Raw genomic sequence first — 17,194 nt, forward strand, 5'->3', positions numbered from 1 at the left:
GGTGACACACAGAAATGGGTGGCCGAAAAACTGTGTAGGAAAACAATGACTCTGGCTTTGTAAAGGAGAGGATGGCTCCAAGCACTGGCCAGGGAAACTCACTTAGAAGGTAAGCGGTCAAGGGCAACTCAGAACTCTGATCCTCGTCCACTCCTTTCCATGTCAGAGGAAGAAGGTGAAGGTAAGGGGCTGGAGCCTTTACTCGGGGTGGGATGACGGCATCGCCTAGGCTCAGCTGAACACTCCCACGGAGTTTGCTTTGGTAATTGCCGCCAGGAGTAGGCCAGGGGTTGGTCAGATTAGTGGGAACGTGAGGGCAGGCCAGGGTGGGCTGCAGCAGGCAGCAAGTCCCCCAGCACCTGCCATATCCTAGGTGGGTGATGGGAAATGGCCTTGGCAGTGGGCCCCCATTCAGACCCAACCTCTCCTGAAATAAGATGCAGTTGGATGTTTACAGTTGCTTTGGACTGCATGTTGTCAGTCCTGAGGCTGATACCTGCAGGGTATGTAAGATCATGTTGGGCAGCGAAGGAGAGAAACGCCGAAAAGCAATGGTTCCCAAGCTTTGGTGGGGGCTGGCTGGAGATATCGTTCAGTGGTGGAGCGCATGCTTAACATCCGTAAGGCTCTGGGTTCCATCTCTAGCACCAGAAAACAAACACAAAAGCCCGCTTTGGACATCAGCATCCTCAGGCATGAGGGTGAGACTTCTTAGTGTAGAATAGGACTGGGGCATTTGTCTTTTTACCAAGAACTATGGGTGGTTTTGCTCTCCACCACAGTCTGAGACCAGCTCTCCTAAAGTAACTGTGGCTTCCACAGGATGGAAGTTTCTCATGTACAGGAAATGTGAGGATTGCTAATGATTGTAAAAGAGCTCTGCAGTGAGAACAAAAACATATCTCTTAAGTTTAGGCTCACGGTCCTCAGCATGGGCCTTGACTCCTTGAGGTTACCCCATGGTAATGAAATTGACTTCAGCTAGTTTCAGTCCTCTTACTACTACAGCTTGAGTTGGAGGTGGAGAACCTTCCAAGGAAGCAGGAAAGAGACAAAAGCAGTCCTCCCAGATGAATCAACATCCTTTAAGTGGTCATCTCAAATGCCCCATAAAAGCCAGTGTCTATATCCCTCTGGCCAGCAGGGAGGCACATGGCCGCCTCTCACTGAAAGGCAGATGTGAAGAGGTAGTCTTTTAGCGGGGCACACCATGGTCCCAGAGGAGAGCAGTGCCGGTTTACTGAGGACAAGGAAATGGGTGCTTAGGGTGGGCAGGCAGCACACTGCATTTACGAGCACCTGCTGTGCAGCAGCACTGGGCTGCAGGTGATGTTACATCATCTCATTTGATGAAGGCACACAGATGGGGAGTGCCAGGTTCCCATCCAATTTCTAAGAAATCTAAGGTCCAGGGATTCTTGAGTCCAGAGGCTACACAGTGGATGGTCGCCTTCCTCATGGGATCCAGTGAAGATCCTCCACACCTACATTTTCATGTAGGGTACACACAACAAGGTTTTGGCTGTTTGCTGGTATGGGCTCTTCTCACATAAACATGAAAAAAATCAGTACTTCTGGGGAGACTTTCAAGACCTCTGAAGTAACAGTCAGCCTGACCCACTGTGGCAATTCTTTTTTTACTCAGAGTGTTCGGTTATTTTACGTGCAACTGGCAACTCCTTAACATACTTCACCCACTCAGCTCCTATAGCTACATGATTTTATCACGGTGTCACAAAATAAACACATTAGGACGGTAGTGTGTTCAAGGGGACTCAGGTTGGACCACAGACTGGGTTTTCAGGTGTCAGTATTCTACTTCCTTCAAGTTATTTAACCTCGGAATCTGTTTCGTCACTGGTGAAATGGGAATGTTTTACTTGGGTCATTGGCACTGATACAAGGCTTAAATGAGGTTCTGCTTCTAAGCTGCACGGCACATAGCAAGAGCTCAATAAAAACTCTGCTTGCTGGTGTACTGAGCAGAGCAGAAGTTGGTACATAGTAATTGGTTAATAAATGTTGGTTTATATTGTCTTTTACTAGAACTAGGAAAAAACTTAGGTGTTTTTCACATTCTCGCAATCACTCAATACTTCTGACACTGGGTTCCCTAGTAGTGTCACCTAGGCATCTCTAATTTATTCATTTGTTTGTTTGTTTTTAGATGGGATCTCACTATGTAGTTCAGACTGGCCTCCAACATGCAGCGATCCCCTGGGCCCAGGCTCCCAAGTTCTGGGATTACAGGCGTTTGTTACCATACCCAGCTGGCATTCTCTAATTGAATTTCCTTCTACCGGTAGCTACCTAGAGACAGCCTCAGAGCCCAGAGGTTAAGGGCTTAGTCCAAGAGGACTGCTTCCTACTTCCAGCCCAACTTGTAAGCCCCAGACTGTGACTTGCGTATGTATGTAGTGCTCCCTTGCCTTCCACATTACCTGCCAGGTACCCCCTGTGGCTAGCAATCCAGAATCCCAGATCCAGGCCTTTGTGTTTTATGGAGGTTTCATTACACGGCACGATTGATGAATCACTGGCCTTTGGTGACGATCTCAAGCTTCAGTTCTTTCCCCAGAGCGTGGGAGGTGGGAGAGAGGGATGGAGGCTACAGATTCAGTCTTCCCATCACATGGTTGGTTTTCCTCAGCCCCAGCTTGAGGTTGTTCACGAGCACCCAGCCCTCCTTAGTCATCTCATTAGCACATGCATTCCACTCACTGTTTAGAAAAAGAGGTTGCCGGGGCTTTAGGAGTGTAGGACCCAGGGTTCCTCACCACATATTTATTTCTTTTTTATCTCAGACTTTCATATCCTTCAGTTCATATAGTTGTTACAAAGTAGTTTTTATAGCAGTAGATCTCTATAGCAGTAGATCTTAACCATTGAAGAGGGAAGGCCCATATCTAAATGAGCATTCTGTCTGATGCTATGAGCAGATATATGGGCTTTTAAAGATATTATCATTTATCTAAAAGAAGAAGAGCGTTGGCTCTTTAAGAAACTGCTGGGAATTTGTCCTCAGAGCTTTAAAAAAAAAAAAAAAAAAGGAGAGTACACAAGGGAGCAGGGAATTCTAATTGGAAGAAGAAACACTGAATTTTTAAAAATACATCATTCAGTGCTTAGATGAATCAGAACCTTTGTGAGGTTACCCTTCCTGACCTTGGGGACCCTTGTTCTGAAGTTTCTTCCCGGCAGAGGTGATGCTGACCGCTGGCTCTTTCAAGCACCTGTTTGCAGCCAGAGTGACGTGCTCTTGCTTGGCTGGCATCTGGAGATCTTGGGATTTCCTTCTGCTTCATCTCAGGACTCAAGGAGCACAGTCACCATGAGTCCATGCTATAGATGTCGACATGTAAAATTCAAAAGAGCCCACGACAGTGCTGGCTTTGATCTCATCTGAATCGAATCCATGGGAGCTGCCCCAGGGCAAGGGGAGGATCTTTTTTAAGCACCAGAGATGGACAAAGGACAGTATGGTGCAGCAAGCTAAGACTGTGTGATTTGTAATCGGCCTCACCTAGGATCCAGCCCTGGCTTGGAGTCTGACTCTTGTGTATGTGACCCTGGGCAAGTTGCTGGATTTCTTCCAGCCTCAGTTCCCTCATCTGCCAAATGAGATCAGCCACCTGGAACCTGTTCAGTACTTGGTTCTTTTGCAGTGGCATGTTTATTGGGGGAAACAGAAAATGAACAAGGTAACTTCTGAAGAAAGTAAGAATGGGTTGATGGAATAGATGGGTACACTTTCTGAAGAGGGGTGATGTGGGAATTGAGCACTGCAGTGAACTATGCCGGCCGTCCCAATGTGGGCTAGAGTGGCACAGATGCTGCCTCCAACGTGAGGCTGGAGCAGTGAGTGGGTGGACCATCATTGTTAGAGTCGTTGAGGAGGGGATTGGGCCGAGAAACATGAAGCCTTTGATGCTGAGGTGAGCAGTTTTGATTGCAATCTAGGGTATGGAGGAGGTACTAGGGATTTGGGGCATGAGTGGGCAGGACTTTGTTCATAATTGAACAAAGCCTCTATGGACTGGACTCTAGGAAAAGGGTGGGGTTGAATAAGAGTAGAGGGCTATGTGGAGCTCTGCTTTAGAGGACACTATTTGAGGTAGGAGCAGCAGAGGGGGAAATGTGGTCACAGTTGGCACACGTGTCAGAGCTAGAGTCTGCTCTTAGGGCTTCCCCATTACTGTGAAAGGAAGGAGGAGGAAGGAAGAGAATCAAAGGTGGTCCCTCCCTGGTGTTGGGACCTAACAATTACGGGACTACTAGTAACTTTTTCATCATGACAGGGAAAATTGGGTGATAAGCAGGTTTTGTGGGACTAAGGTTGGTTTCCATCAGATTAATTATGTGATTTCTCTTTGATGTTCAGCCTAGCTCTCCAACCAATTAGGTGTGTTGAAACCATGGGCCTGGGACTCAGGAGAGAGGCCAGGGCTGGAGGCCTTAGAGAGTTAGGACTGATGGCCTGTGTTGAAGATCTCAGGTCTGGAGGAGGTAACCTACTGAAAGGAGAGACAGGCAGAGAAGGGAGTTAGGGGTTAGCAGTGGTGGTGGTGGTCAGACCAGGCCTGGTACTGGCAAATGGCAAGGTCTGAATAAGGAGGTGAAACTAACCGAGGGGTCTTAGGAGGAATGTGAGGTCACAGGCCCAGGGAAGATGCTGGTCTTAGAGGGCAGAGTGGCAGCTCAGAGATTGAGTTAGATGGTGACGAGGACTGGTTGGTTGGTGAAGGCCAGATGGTGGGGACCTAGGGCGTGGAGGGGGTGCAGCAAGCCCAGGTAGCAGGGACCAGGGAGTGGGGCTGAGGAAGTAGAGCCAGTGACTGTATGCACACGTCTGTGGGTCTTATTTGAGGAAGGGCAGAGACATGGAGGAGTGGGATGAACGTGAGTGCCTTTCTTTCATCAGATGCATGACAGCTTATTGATAGGCGAATGGCTTGATCCGGCCAAGAGGCTCCGACAGTGAGGAACGTGCAGGGAAGGGGCAGGCGGGGTTTGCAGGGAGCTGAGATGCATCTCAGCATCTCCGCTGCTTTTCTCCTGCAAGTAAGAAGCTAGGTTATCCTGAGGGAGGGAAGGGAGGCAGGGCTGCAGTTTCAAGCAGAGAAGGTGAGGCATGGGCCTGTCGGGCAGTGACACATGCTTGTTTGAGGCCCCACACTTAATGTAGACATCCACTTAAATATTTGTCCAGCTCTAATTCTGAGAGCCCTGGAGATAGGCTTTCTTTCCTGGCCATGCTTAGGCAGGGGGACTTGCTCACATGGGTCCACCAGATGGCGCCAGGGAGCATCGCTGAGACCACAGCTCTTAGAAGGCCGTCTTCCTCCCTCCGCTCACCCTCCCCTTCTTCCTTCTCTCTCCATCTTCTCTCCTTTCCTCTCTCTCTTTCTCTTTCTGCTTTTCCTGTAGTTAAGCCATTATGTCTCAAACTTGTAGCAAAAAAGAGTATTTTTAAGGAATAAAATTCCCACAGGTCCCCAGAGTTGATTTAGATTATTTTATATGATATTTTCAATATTTAAATATTTGCACATTTTAAATCATACACATTCCCTCTGTATAACTACTAGGTCAAACATATTAGAGATTAGGTTAAATTATATTATGTGAAATTCAAACCGCAAAGCAAAGATCCAAAGCACTTAACACAATTTTAGGAAAGATGGTCTTTCACTGAAAATACTGAGCTAAGGGCAGTGACTGTCGGCTGTGCCACTTCCGAGTGTGGCTGGTACATTCTGCTTGTGTCCTGGCGTGACTGAGTCTTTCTCTGTGGAAACTGCCTTAGAATCACAGCACGCCTTCATGACGCCGTCTCCACATGGATAGCTCACATTTTCCTGCTGAATCCAGTTCCGTCCCTTTAGCTTGAGGATGATTAAGTCCTGACGAGTCACGCCACCTTGGTCGTAGCAAAAGCAGATGTCGGTGCGTGGGGATGCTGGTCACTAGGTCAGCTGGATGACCGAGCGTGCGCGCGTTAGCGCTCGGGATCTCCATGGCAATAAAAACTCACAACTGGGCACGTTGTGGAGTAAGCAGATTTCCCCGGCTGTCTCTCACTGCGTTGATGCAGATTGAGGCTTTGATGTTTTGAGGCATACTTTTATCAAAAACCGTATCTCAAAAGAAGAAGAAATCATGACATTTAATAAAGTCTTGATAAACTTTGATAAGATAACCTCAAAAATCACAGTGACACAGCCAGAGGGCCTCATTTAGGGCCCAGTAGTACTTCTGAAGAAGCAAATCAGTGTTTTCCACTGTGATTTCAGAGTTTGAAGCATAGAGAAAGCCACGTGGGCAGCCACTGTGCAGGGTCCCAGGTTGACAGCCACAGAGGCTGACCCTGCTGTTCAGCTGGACACTTTTGTCTCTGACCCGTGTGACACTCACAGAGCAGTGACTCTGTCTGAAGCATGGCTCTGTCTTCTTTAGGTCCTGCTTCGGGATCTTCGATGTGGATATATTTGTTACTTATTATAAATGACATCTTCAATTTCTTCACTCGTAAGATGAAACAGACACATAACGAAGCGCCCCCAGTTTTGTCCATTGTTCCTTTTGCTGCCATAGTGGTCACCTGAGGCTGAGGGCCTGAGATCCTAGACCCTGTGTCACCTTGTGCCTGCTATATTGAGTCTTCAGCCCGCCCTACTGGGCCCAGTTATTTGGAGTGCACATATTATTTTCTTTTCCTAGAAGTCCTGTCATATTAAACTACACCCGAAGGGGTAAATTCCAGTTGTATAGCAGAGAGGGGAAATCCAATATTTTCTAACCCAGCACTTAACTCTCAGATTTCCTCGACTCTGAGTTCTGTTGGGCATTTCATCACATTCACAGCCCTTGGCCGAGGCCTTATAATTTTGGTTTAGTTAGGTCACTGCGCTCCCCTTTCTTTGAACTTCCACCCTTCTTTCAACCCTGAGCCCTGCCCCACACGATTCCTTCATTTCACCCTAGGCAGAATAGTGTTTCTTTTCTAAGCACTTGACCACTACCACAGCCAGCCCTTCTGTTCGGGTCTTTCATCTGTCTTTGGGTCCAAGCGGAGCTTCCCCAGCTGGCGTGAAGCCATTCATTCTCTCGTCCGTTTGCTTCTCTGACCCACTCCCCATGTTCCCATCTGGTTTTCTCTGTTAAATATCTGACTCCATCTTCTCCTGTACCATTGTTGGCATTCACAGCCTTTTTCCTGGTTTGGACCTCTGCATCACGATTAAATATGGTATCTACCCAAAATGCACAAGTTGACTTCCAGCCACACCACACATGGAAGATGGGCAGGGGATAGCTGTCAGATGCAGCCTCTGAAATGGTGAAGCCCAAGGACCTTTTCTGACAGGTGGGCCCTGCGGCCACACGTGATCCATATCTAAGCCACCGAGCCATTCATCTTGCTGCCTCTGTTAGAAAATCCTAGGAATAATGATTGACTCACAAATGTGTGCATTTAGAGAGGATTTGTGGCTGTAGTCTCGGGAGCTGGGTGATTATGGGCTCGGGATCTGTTGCTGGCCTCTGGTTTTGAACACTGTCACAAACCGGGTGATTTACTTCATCTCTCTGCCTCAGTGTCCTCCTCTAAAATATGGCCGGCACCTACCTGCAGGGTGGCTTTGAGGACCGAATGTGTTAGCGCATATAGGAAGCGTAGACTCTGCCCAGCCCGGGGCAGACACTCAGTGCTAGTCTGTTTTGTCTGCATCCGCTCATTTGGTCTCCTCATTCTGTATTTTCAAGAGGAGAGATGAGCCCTTGGGATCCCGTAGTTCGTTAGTAATAGATCCCAGATCAAGGACTCTGGTCTTCTGTGTAGCAGCTAAGTTTTTTTGGCAGTAGGACTCTTTATTCTCTTTGAAAGGATCATCAAAGGGCTTTAATACGAGTTATACCTATTCTTGTGTATCAAAAATTAAAATATTGCCAGGTTCATTTAAAAATGCAAGAAGCCCATCACACACGTTACCATAAATGCCATTTTTTATGACAAGTGACTATTTTTAAAACCCTAGGAAAATGGCATTGTTTTACATTTTTTGTAAACCTCATTGCTGTCTGGCTTAATGGGTGACAGTTGGATTCCCCTGGGTACCTCTGCATTGCCTGTTTGTTGTGTGTCATTTTAGAGACGTATGTGAAGAGAACCTGGCCACCCACTCCAGACAAGATTCTTGGGCACTAAACAGCTAAGACTGTGGGGTGGAGAAGCTAGGGTCACAGTACTGACATCATAGGCTTCTCTGGGAATGAAATAGGGTGATGTGAAAGAAGAGAAAACCAGAATCTGGGAAGAGTCCCTGGCAAAAATATTCCCTCACTCATCCTCACCAATCCCGGCATGTTAGCTAATGTTGCGATGAGTGTGGAGACCAGCCTGACAAGAATAGACGAGGTGGAGGCCGGGATTGTAGCTCAGTGGTAGAACACTTGCCCAATATGACTGGGGCCCTGGGTTTGACCCTCAGCAGCCTCCGAAAAGAAAAGAAAAGAAAAAAAAAGATGAAGTGGAACTGCAGGAAGAGAGGACAGAGATAACTGGACGGGAACTACTGAAGCCTAGGATTTTGAAACTAGAATCCTGAGTTCTAAAGGAGGACTCACGAATACCTACAAGAAAAAATTCCTAACTTTTCTACAGTGCAGTAGGCAGCTATGCTTTAATAATTATCAATTTCATGTTTCTCAGAGTCAAATTCTGGGAAACTCAAACAGTTCCTGCCCAGCAGGCTACACCAAAGCTTCAAGGAGATAAATCCACTTCTCTGCAGTGGTGATCAGTAAAGTAAAAATGGTAATTCTTATAATGTGGGGATTGAACTGTAGAAAGGCAAAAGAAAAGATAAAACTATGTACTGTTTGGATTAAGCTTAAATCCTCTGCAAGCAATTGCAAAACGCAAAGTTGAAGGGTTGGAATCTCTAAATACTTGTTGCAAAACCCTTATGTGTAATCAGCTTCTTTCTTCAGCCTTCCCCAACCCTTTTAAAGAAAAGTCGATTTTACTTCCTTCTAAAACTGGTCACACATTGCCAGTCTGAATTACCATCCCCAGCTCGGCAGAGACTTGGAGCTAGTCAGCTAGTGGGTCCAGTCCTCTGCCACTAGGCAAGTGAGTGACTTCTCTGAACTCGCTAAGGGAGGGTCAGCTGACCTGGGTGTAAAGTGATCTCAAGAATTCTTAGCCTTTCTTCAATGGGACAGCAGAAATAGCTTCTCTTGGGGTGAATCTATTTGCCTTTAAAATGTATATCCATTTTCCCTCCTGAATTTTTCTGAGGAGATGGGCATCCAGATAGTGACGAGGATGTGTGGAATCCCGTTTTTCTTAGGCCTGCAGGAAAGACCCCAGACAGAGCCATAAAGATCCTAAACTCAGGATGGAGCAGAATAACTGCATAGTAAACAAAGGACTCCATGCAGTTGCTATCCTTTTCCATTTGTTTAGCAAATATCACAATTCCGGGTCTCCTTTCTCACTCTCCTTGACTAAGTTAAGCAGATTGTGCCCCCCGATTTCTCTCAAACTGTTAACCCAAGCATGCTGGGTCTTGCACATGGGGGTGGGGGTGGCATTTGAATGGAAGGTCTTCTGGTGGAAATCGTGTCACTTCATGGTCTGCTGGAGTTATTGAGGCCACACCGGGGAGTTTGTGTGTCTAATGCTTGCTGTGTCAACACAGGTTGGCTGCAGTCACTACATCAAGCTAATACTGGGCCCAGAAAATGAACCTGTACAAAGTGAAAAGGGGATTCAGTGCTGGTATTCAAAATGCATTTCCATTGGTTTTCCATTTGAAATGGATTTTAAATGACAGCTGTAACTACCATTTCTGGACCTAAGAAGAAGCACAGAATCTCCCCAGAATGGCTAAGTGTTAAATATGCTTTTCCCAAAGACTAATCTCTCTCTGTCTGGCTTCTAAAAATGACAGGACCATCACTGTGTCATGTTGTTTAAAGTCTTTTTAATTGGAGAGCTCTGTAATTGTGGGAGATGATACTGTTGGAGTGAGAAAGGTGGTTCCCAAATGATTTCCATGAATATTTATAATTTTTTGTGTCAGGGAACAGTTGGTATTCTTTTTTTGTTTGTTTATTTTTTGGGTTTTTTTTGGGGGGTACCGTGGATTAAACTTCAGACCCTGTGCTTGTGAGGTAGGTGGCGGCAACACTGAGCTAAATCCCCAGCTCAAGAGTTCTCTCTGTCATTTTCCTACTCAAATTCTCTTTTTTTCACCTACTTTGTTCTTGTCTATTTTTATTTATTTATTCACTTATTTATTATCGTTTTTTTGAGACAGGGTCTCACTATATAGTATGACTGACCTGGAACGCACTACGTAGCCCAGGCTGGTCTCGAACTCACAGTGATCCTCCTGCCTCAGCCTCCTGAGAGTGCTGGGATTACAGGTGTGCGCCACCATGCCTGGCTCTTGTCTATTTTTAAAACCCCTTTCCAGGGGTGAATTTTTCTACTTTTAAGTATTTTACATCGTGTTTGTTTATACAAAATATGTGAAGATGCTTACAGTATTATAAATCAAGAGTGAAGAGAAAAAAACAAGGAGAGTATTATAGCAGGAATCTGAGACATTTACTACAGTTGAGCATCAAATTTGTACAGAAGCCTTCTAGAGGTGAAACAGGAAGTATGAAGTATTAGGTTAAGGAGTGCTTTTAAGTTAAAAGTTGGCTTTTTCTTGGCATCAGGAATTTCTTGGACTAGAAATTTCCATTAGTTTCTCAAGCATGAGGCTCTAGCTGCTCTGCATGTTTCCTGTCACTATCCTCCAAGCTCGGTACGAAATGCACATACAGACACATACAGACAGACCCAGGCCTTCCAGCTGGTGAAAGGAAATTGAATTTTTCGGTGTCACCTGAAAACTGAACTTATGGGAGTCAGTCCAAAGGCTGAAAAAGGTTGCTCAAAGATAGTCTCTGAGTCACGACTGGTCCAAGCTGTCATCCTAGAAACCTGTCCATGAACAGAACCTCTGGTGGGAAGTGAAGTCAAAGGGGTGCCTTACTGGACACCTCATTACTTCATGGGTGAAGTGTGTGTTTCAGAAGTGGGAAGCTCTTGGTAAGGAGCCTGTTTAGGAGCTAAGCCTGACCTACCTGGTGAGGCCACATGCTGGCAAGTAGCACTGGATTCTGCTCCTCCTTTAGAGTTGAGAACGTGCGTTGTATTACTCCAGATAGGTTCAGCACGGACTGACTTTCAGAAGAAAGTGCTGAGACTATGTCAGGACAAAACACGTAAGAGCAGGACACAGGAGGCTGTGCTGTTCAGTACGTTAGCCACTAGCTACACATGTCCAGTGAGGCCTGGAAATGTGGCTAAGTCCCTCCTGAGACGAGCTGAAAGTGAAAAATACAACCAGATTGTAAACACTTCCAGGAGAGGGTGTGATATTGATTACATGTTGAAGTGACAATATTTGAATCTATTTGGCTCCATAAACTATATTATAAAAATTAACTTTACCTGTTTCCTTTCACTTTTGATTGTGGACAGTGGGAAATTAAATATATGACTTATGTTCTATTTGTTTTAGACAGCTCTGATCTAAAACTGTAGAATTTTTAAAAAATATTTCTGAGGAGTAAATTTCTACTAGGTTCTCTAACTCCTGTGTTCTCTTTGGTTCTCTTTCAACAGATGACTCCACGGAGCATGTCAAGGACTACATTAACCACCAGTTCCTTTATTTGCTCCCCTCCTACACAATTTCCATTTTCTTTTCCATGTGCTAACCCCAGCCATCTGCAGTACACCAGTTTCCGGTATTTTGAGCTGTGTAGAATTTCTGTATGTACAGATTTGTGCTTGGACTTTTCTCTTTCTGAGAAATTGAAAGGAGAGGTTTACAGAACATCTACTCACTACTCAGATCCATCTCCACTGACTCGGCCTCCAGGGAGCTGGAGGGCCTCCAGACTGTCCCTGGGGCCTCCTGTTTGGCAGTACCTGTCCCATTGGAGCGCCCCGACATGCCATTCCCTGGAGGGAACAACCAAGTGCCGTGAGGCAGGTGACCACACTCTGCCTCAACTGTCTGGTTTCCTGTATAATAAACACATTACTTTATATTTTTAGGGAACAAAAAAGTGCTGCTATAGGGATCAAAATTTTCATTCTGAACACTTTTCCAAAAACAAATTACCCCGGAGGAGGATTTTGAATATCCCGGTCACATCTTTGGATCTGTAAAATACACCTTTTAGTATGGCATCTGTTAAAATGCAAAGCAGATTTCTTCAAGGCAGAAAAACAAGCTGACAGTAGCAATGTAGAATTTATTCATTCAAATACATCTGTGTAAATGCAAAAAGTCATAAAATTCACCTCCAAGCTGCTTGCTATTGAACCTGCAGCAACTAGTCTCTGCCGGCTTGGTCGGTTTGAACATCATTCCTTCAGGAGTGCTGAAAATGCTGCGAAGTTGGATGAGTGCAGATGGGGCTGCCCCTCCCTGCTTCTTCCTCCTTGATCCTTCCAGAGCCTGCACTGGGGATGGCCTGTTTGTCTGCGGAACCATCTTAAGCTTCAAGAGGTACTGCTAAAGAAATCTAGCATCCTTCCAGCAGCCGAAAAAGAAAGCCCATGGGGGAAAGTACAAGACAAAATTTGTGCCTGTCTATGAATAGGTTGCCATTTTAACCCATCATTGCAGACTGTTTATTTGAATTCTCTTTGTCACCAAATAGGCTTTATATTCTTCTAGACATAATTAGAAGATATCAGTATAAATGGATTTTTTTACATTTAGCTATTATTATTCTAATATATGAATCTAAAGCTGATTCCCTTATTCCCAGTTGGGCATATTAAAAGGATTGATTTCCAAGTACTAAGGTTTTCAGGGAAACTGACAAGGATCCAAGTAAGTTGATCTTGTGTGCTGCTACTTGTTTTGACACACTTTGAGGTAAGTCAGTGACAGCAACCCAACCAGTCCTGGTGAAAGCACCCATCCTGTTATCATACATGCCCAAGATGTTTGAGCTGGCACTGCCACCTGCAGCTGTCACCGTTGGAATGAAGTGTATGCCAGGGGAGACTGGGTTTTCTCATGGCCATGTGGGCCAAAGATAGTTCGTGTGTGTGTGTGTGTGTGTGTGTGTGTGTGTGTGTGTGTGTGTGAGTGTAAAGTGCAAAGTGCTGTGCATTGACTTTCAAATTCTTCATGTATAAATTTTCCCTTACAGTAATGCTGCTTGGATTTAACTTATTTGTTAAATGTTGCACTTTGTCTATGTGTGTTTTGTTTTGGGGGAGTATGAAAAGGATGAATTTTATTCAAGTATTTAATTCATATAGATGACAAATTTACATTCATTAATTTTTTTTTCATCCTGATTGTGTTACCATTGTCTGCCCAATCACTGCTTGGGCACTAACTGCTTGAGCACTTATTTGCAGTCTGATAGAAGGGTCCTTGCAGGGCAGGTTTTGCAAGCTTTATCGGGTAATAACATGCCACAGATTATAACTTTGTTGGTGATATGTTTGCCTCTGACTTTGGAATCTAAAACAGTCTTTGAGAGAGTTGCTGATTAAGTGATTGTCAGTACATACCACTTACTATTGTCTATTAGGCAATCGAATTACTTTGTGTGTGTTTGTGAATTGAACAAAGATTGGTAGTTTTTTTTAAGAGGAGGGACTTTTGTTAACAGCCATTATAAAATGGATTATTTTAGCTTCATTCCAAAGTCATTTCTCCGTGGGTACCCCTTTTCTACTTCTGAAGAATTGGCTGGCCCTTTCATGTTTTAAAAAGAAACATTCACTTGTAGTTCCATATTACTTGATCTCTACAAGGGCCTTACAAAATTCGGTCTACTTTTATTCACAGAGAAAGTTGGCTTTGATGTCTTCTAAAGATAATTCTGCTAGTTGCTGATCAGCCAGTCAGTTCACCTAGCTTCAGTCTTTACAGGACCTCTAATCTAATTTTCTTACACTGTGACTAAAAGGTAGGCAGATCATTAGAATAGATTATAATTCATTCAAATGGATCCCTAAATACTACTTTGTGTAATAAGCTGCTTCTTTTTTTTTTTTTTTTTTTTTTTGGTACCGGGGATTGAACTCGGGTCCTTGTGCTTGCAAGGCAGGCCACCGAACCGCTGAGCTAAATCCCCGGCCCATAAGCTGCTTCTTATATCAGGACCACATATTCTTTTTTAAAAATGCTGAATTTATGCAATTTCCATTTTTTAAACACTTATTGCCCCGTGTACCAATGTAAAATTTACATTTCTGAGCCCATGTCTGATTAAATTTTTGTTATATGTTCCTTTTTGCTAGTTTGTGTGTTTTTCTCCTTTGAATAATTTTATAGTTCATATCACTTCTTAATAGTTTATTCTTTGATGCTATCGGAATAGCACGATGGTTAACAAAAATAACATCTACCTGCAGGATGGTAAATTGCTAAATTAGAGGAATGCTGTTTAAGATGTCAAGATTTTTGGTTGGGACCAAAAATATATTACAGTAGTGCCAAATACATTTTGGTCAATTACTAGAGAATTCTATATACACATATCATCTGTTAAATGCTGTACACTTTGCTTTTGTTGAATGGCAGGTGGTAGACAGAACAATAAGGGTGGTTTTGACTTTTAAAGGAAACAATGATATGATTAAGAAGATGAGAATTTATGAAAATATTAGAATAAATGAGGAAATAAAAATGATTGTCTAGAATGTAGTGTCTAGTGGTTTTCTGAAGTCCTCAAGTTCACATACAGAACTAATTTTTCACCAGGACTCAGTAGATTCAGTTCCACTTTCCTGTAGAAATAACCAAAAGCAAATGAAAGCTTTCAACAGTGCCCCCTTTTGAAGCGTACATTTGAATAAGTCAGGAGTCATTTGGACACTAGGGAGAATATATATTAGGAATGTTTTTCATTTGCAGAGGGTAGAGAGATTTCACTTCATTGTATTATCCTAATTATAGTGAGCAAACTAAAGGAACCATATTTCTAATACTGTTTATTTTAACATTGACAATTTAGACTCTTTTTTAAAAAAAAAATGTTAAATAAGGGCCAGGTAACTGCTGGAGAAAGCAGCGATCTGTGAAGTCTGCTTACTTACTAAAAAATTGTGTATCAATTTTAAATACTTTTCATTGTGTGCAGATATAAGGGGAATAGGGCATTCTGTAGAATTATATATGTCTAGTTTGTAAAGCGTGTCCTGTGTACTGCAGATTTGTGTTCTCTGGGTTTTATGTATCTGTACAGTAGCTTTCATTTTTTAAAAAATTGTGGACAAACTTGTTCTGGTGGTTTTCGGGGGAGACTGGCAGTTTGTATCAAGTAACAATGTGATACCATAGTATGTGTCATAAAAGACCTGGAAATAACCCTCCCCTGGCCTGTGGAAAATTTTGGTTATCTCCTAGGTTCTAAAATGAAGATGTATGGATACTCTGGCAGACTGCATGTTGTATAATTTGAAAAATACAAAAAGTGGACAATAAAACTCAGTTAAACTTTGGCTGGTCTGTTTTTCCTTATTTGAGTCATCCTAATGTTCTCTCATTTAAGATGCTGGGATGCTTGGGTTGGGATGAGCTGTTTTCTGGCCTCAGGTGTTCATTTCAAATGAGCAGCTGCTACAGAGCACAGCATGAGCAAAGTCAACTCTACCCTTTTCTTTCTTTTACTTTGCTTGAATATATTCTTTAAACTTTTTCCCACAGAGAACCAAAAGAATTTGACATTTCTTTAACTCTGAAAAGATAGCTCCAGATTTTAGAAAGTGTCATTAACTTTTTAAAAGTATGATTGAATTAAAGGTCAGTAGACTGCTGTATTAGCTGAATTTCTGAATATATTTCTGTCTGGCAAAGGCACTTATTTTGATGGCGGATTGCAAAGGATTGCCATCCCTCATCTAATGATTTGAAGCCCTATGTAGTTGAAAGATTACTGGCATCTTTTGAGAGTGGCTGGGGCTTGTGTGTGTATTCCTGTTTAACCCACTGATTCTTAGAATTACGGTACAGGCCAGAGATCTCATGGGAAGACACTAGAGTGTGAAACCTTTGGGTAACAGCCAATGGCAGAACACAGGCTTTTTTTTTTAATTAAATTTTTTTTTAACTAGGGGACTTCCCTACCTTGGGTCACTAGAATCATGTGATTGTGCATGGTGTTATGTAGGTAAAGCATCCTCATTCTTGCTTTGTTTGGCTGATTGTGTGAGAACCAGACAGTAAGCTTCTTTGCCTTAATCGATTACAAATGGAAAGGATAATGCCTAATAAATTGTTAATAAGTGTAAATTGGGGTTACTGCAATGGTGTGGTTTTATGCTGTTCTATCTTTCTTGAAATTATTCTCCAAGGAAATTGGGGGAGGTGGTTTCCAGGTATGTGAGCTTGTTAAAGGTGACTTGTGCAGTAAGCTCCAGGCATGGTGAATGAATAGTTAGGTGGAAGCCTGTTTAAAATGGAAGAGCAGTTGTCTGGAAGGAGCAGATTCCAAAGCACTTTTTGGAGTCAGTGGGAAATGGGCCCCTGCAGGTCTAGCACAGGTCTGCAGTGTGATGGGGCTGCGCTGAGAGTTCCTACAAGTCTTTCTGCAGGTTTCCTGTGCTGGGGCTTTGCCTTGGAAGAACAGAGCTGAAGCACTGATAGGACAAAGTGGAAAGGAAGCAGTAATCAGCACAGGAAATTACTGGGACGTCTGTGTGGCAGATTTAATTGTGGCGTTTATGACAGGCTATGTCTTGTAATTTGTCTTAGGTTCATAATACATTGAACAGGAGGAGTGAAGAGGCATCCTGTGGCACGTCAGATGAAACTGTGGGTTCCTTTGACTAAAGGCATCCTGAGCCATGGGATTTTTACTTTCCCTTTGGCACTTGGTGGTTCTTCATCCAATCTGCAAAAAACAAAAAAAAACACACCAATTTCTGTGCGGTAGTTGGTCTCAAAAGAACTCTTAAAGCTTTCAGATAACCCCAGTTTGAGGTTTTCCTATTTTCAGTGCTCTATATGGCAAAGGCTGGAATTCTCCACCTGCCTGCCCTCCTATGCAAAAGGAGCTTCTGTTTGAGACTCCTAAGGGACCCCTCTCCCCTTCAGCGCTTGTGAAAAACCCTCAGTCTTCCCTGTGATCAGACTGCACATGATCGTCA

At 43.8% G+C, this 17,194-nt stretch overlaps 1 protein-coding gene across 1 annotated transcript in view; it reads left to right on the top strand.

Annotated features, from left to right (window-relative positions):
* Positions 1–15,070, top strand: part of Kif5c (kinesin family member 5C) — a 148,275-nt gene extending 133,205 nt beyond the window's left edge. The window contains exon 26 of the mRNA XM_010620975.1: positions 11,690–15,070. The gene's annotated coding sequence lies outside the window, so the exon portion shown is untranslated. The remainder of the gene's footprint in view (positions 1–11,689) is intronic.
* The last annotated feature ends 2,124 nt before the right edge of the window (positions 15,071–17,194 follow it).

Source organism: Fukomys damarensis, unplaced genomic scaffold (genome assembly GCF_012274545.1).
Source record: "Fukomys damarensis isolate Sample0158 unplaced genomic scaffold, DMR_v1.0_HiC HiC_scaffold_29, whole genome shotgun sequence".
NCBI classification, from domain to species: domain Eukaryota; kingdom Metazoa; phylum Chordata; class Mammalia; order Rodentia; family Bathyergidae; genus Fukomys; species Fukomys damarensis.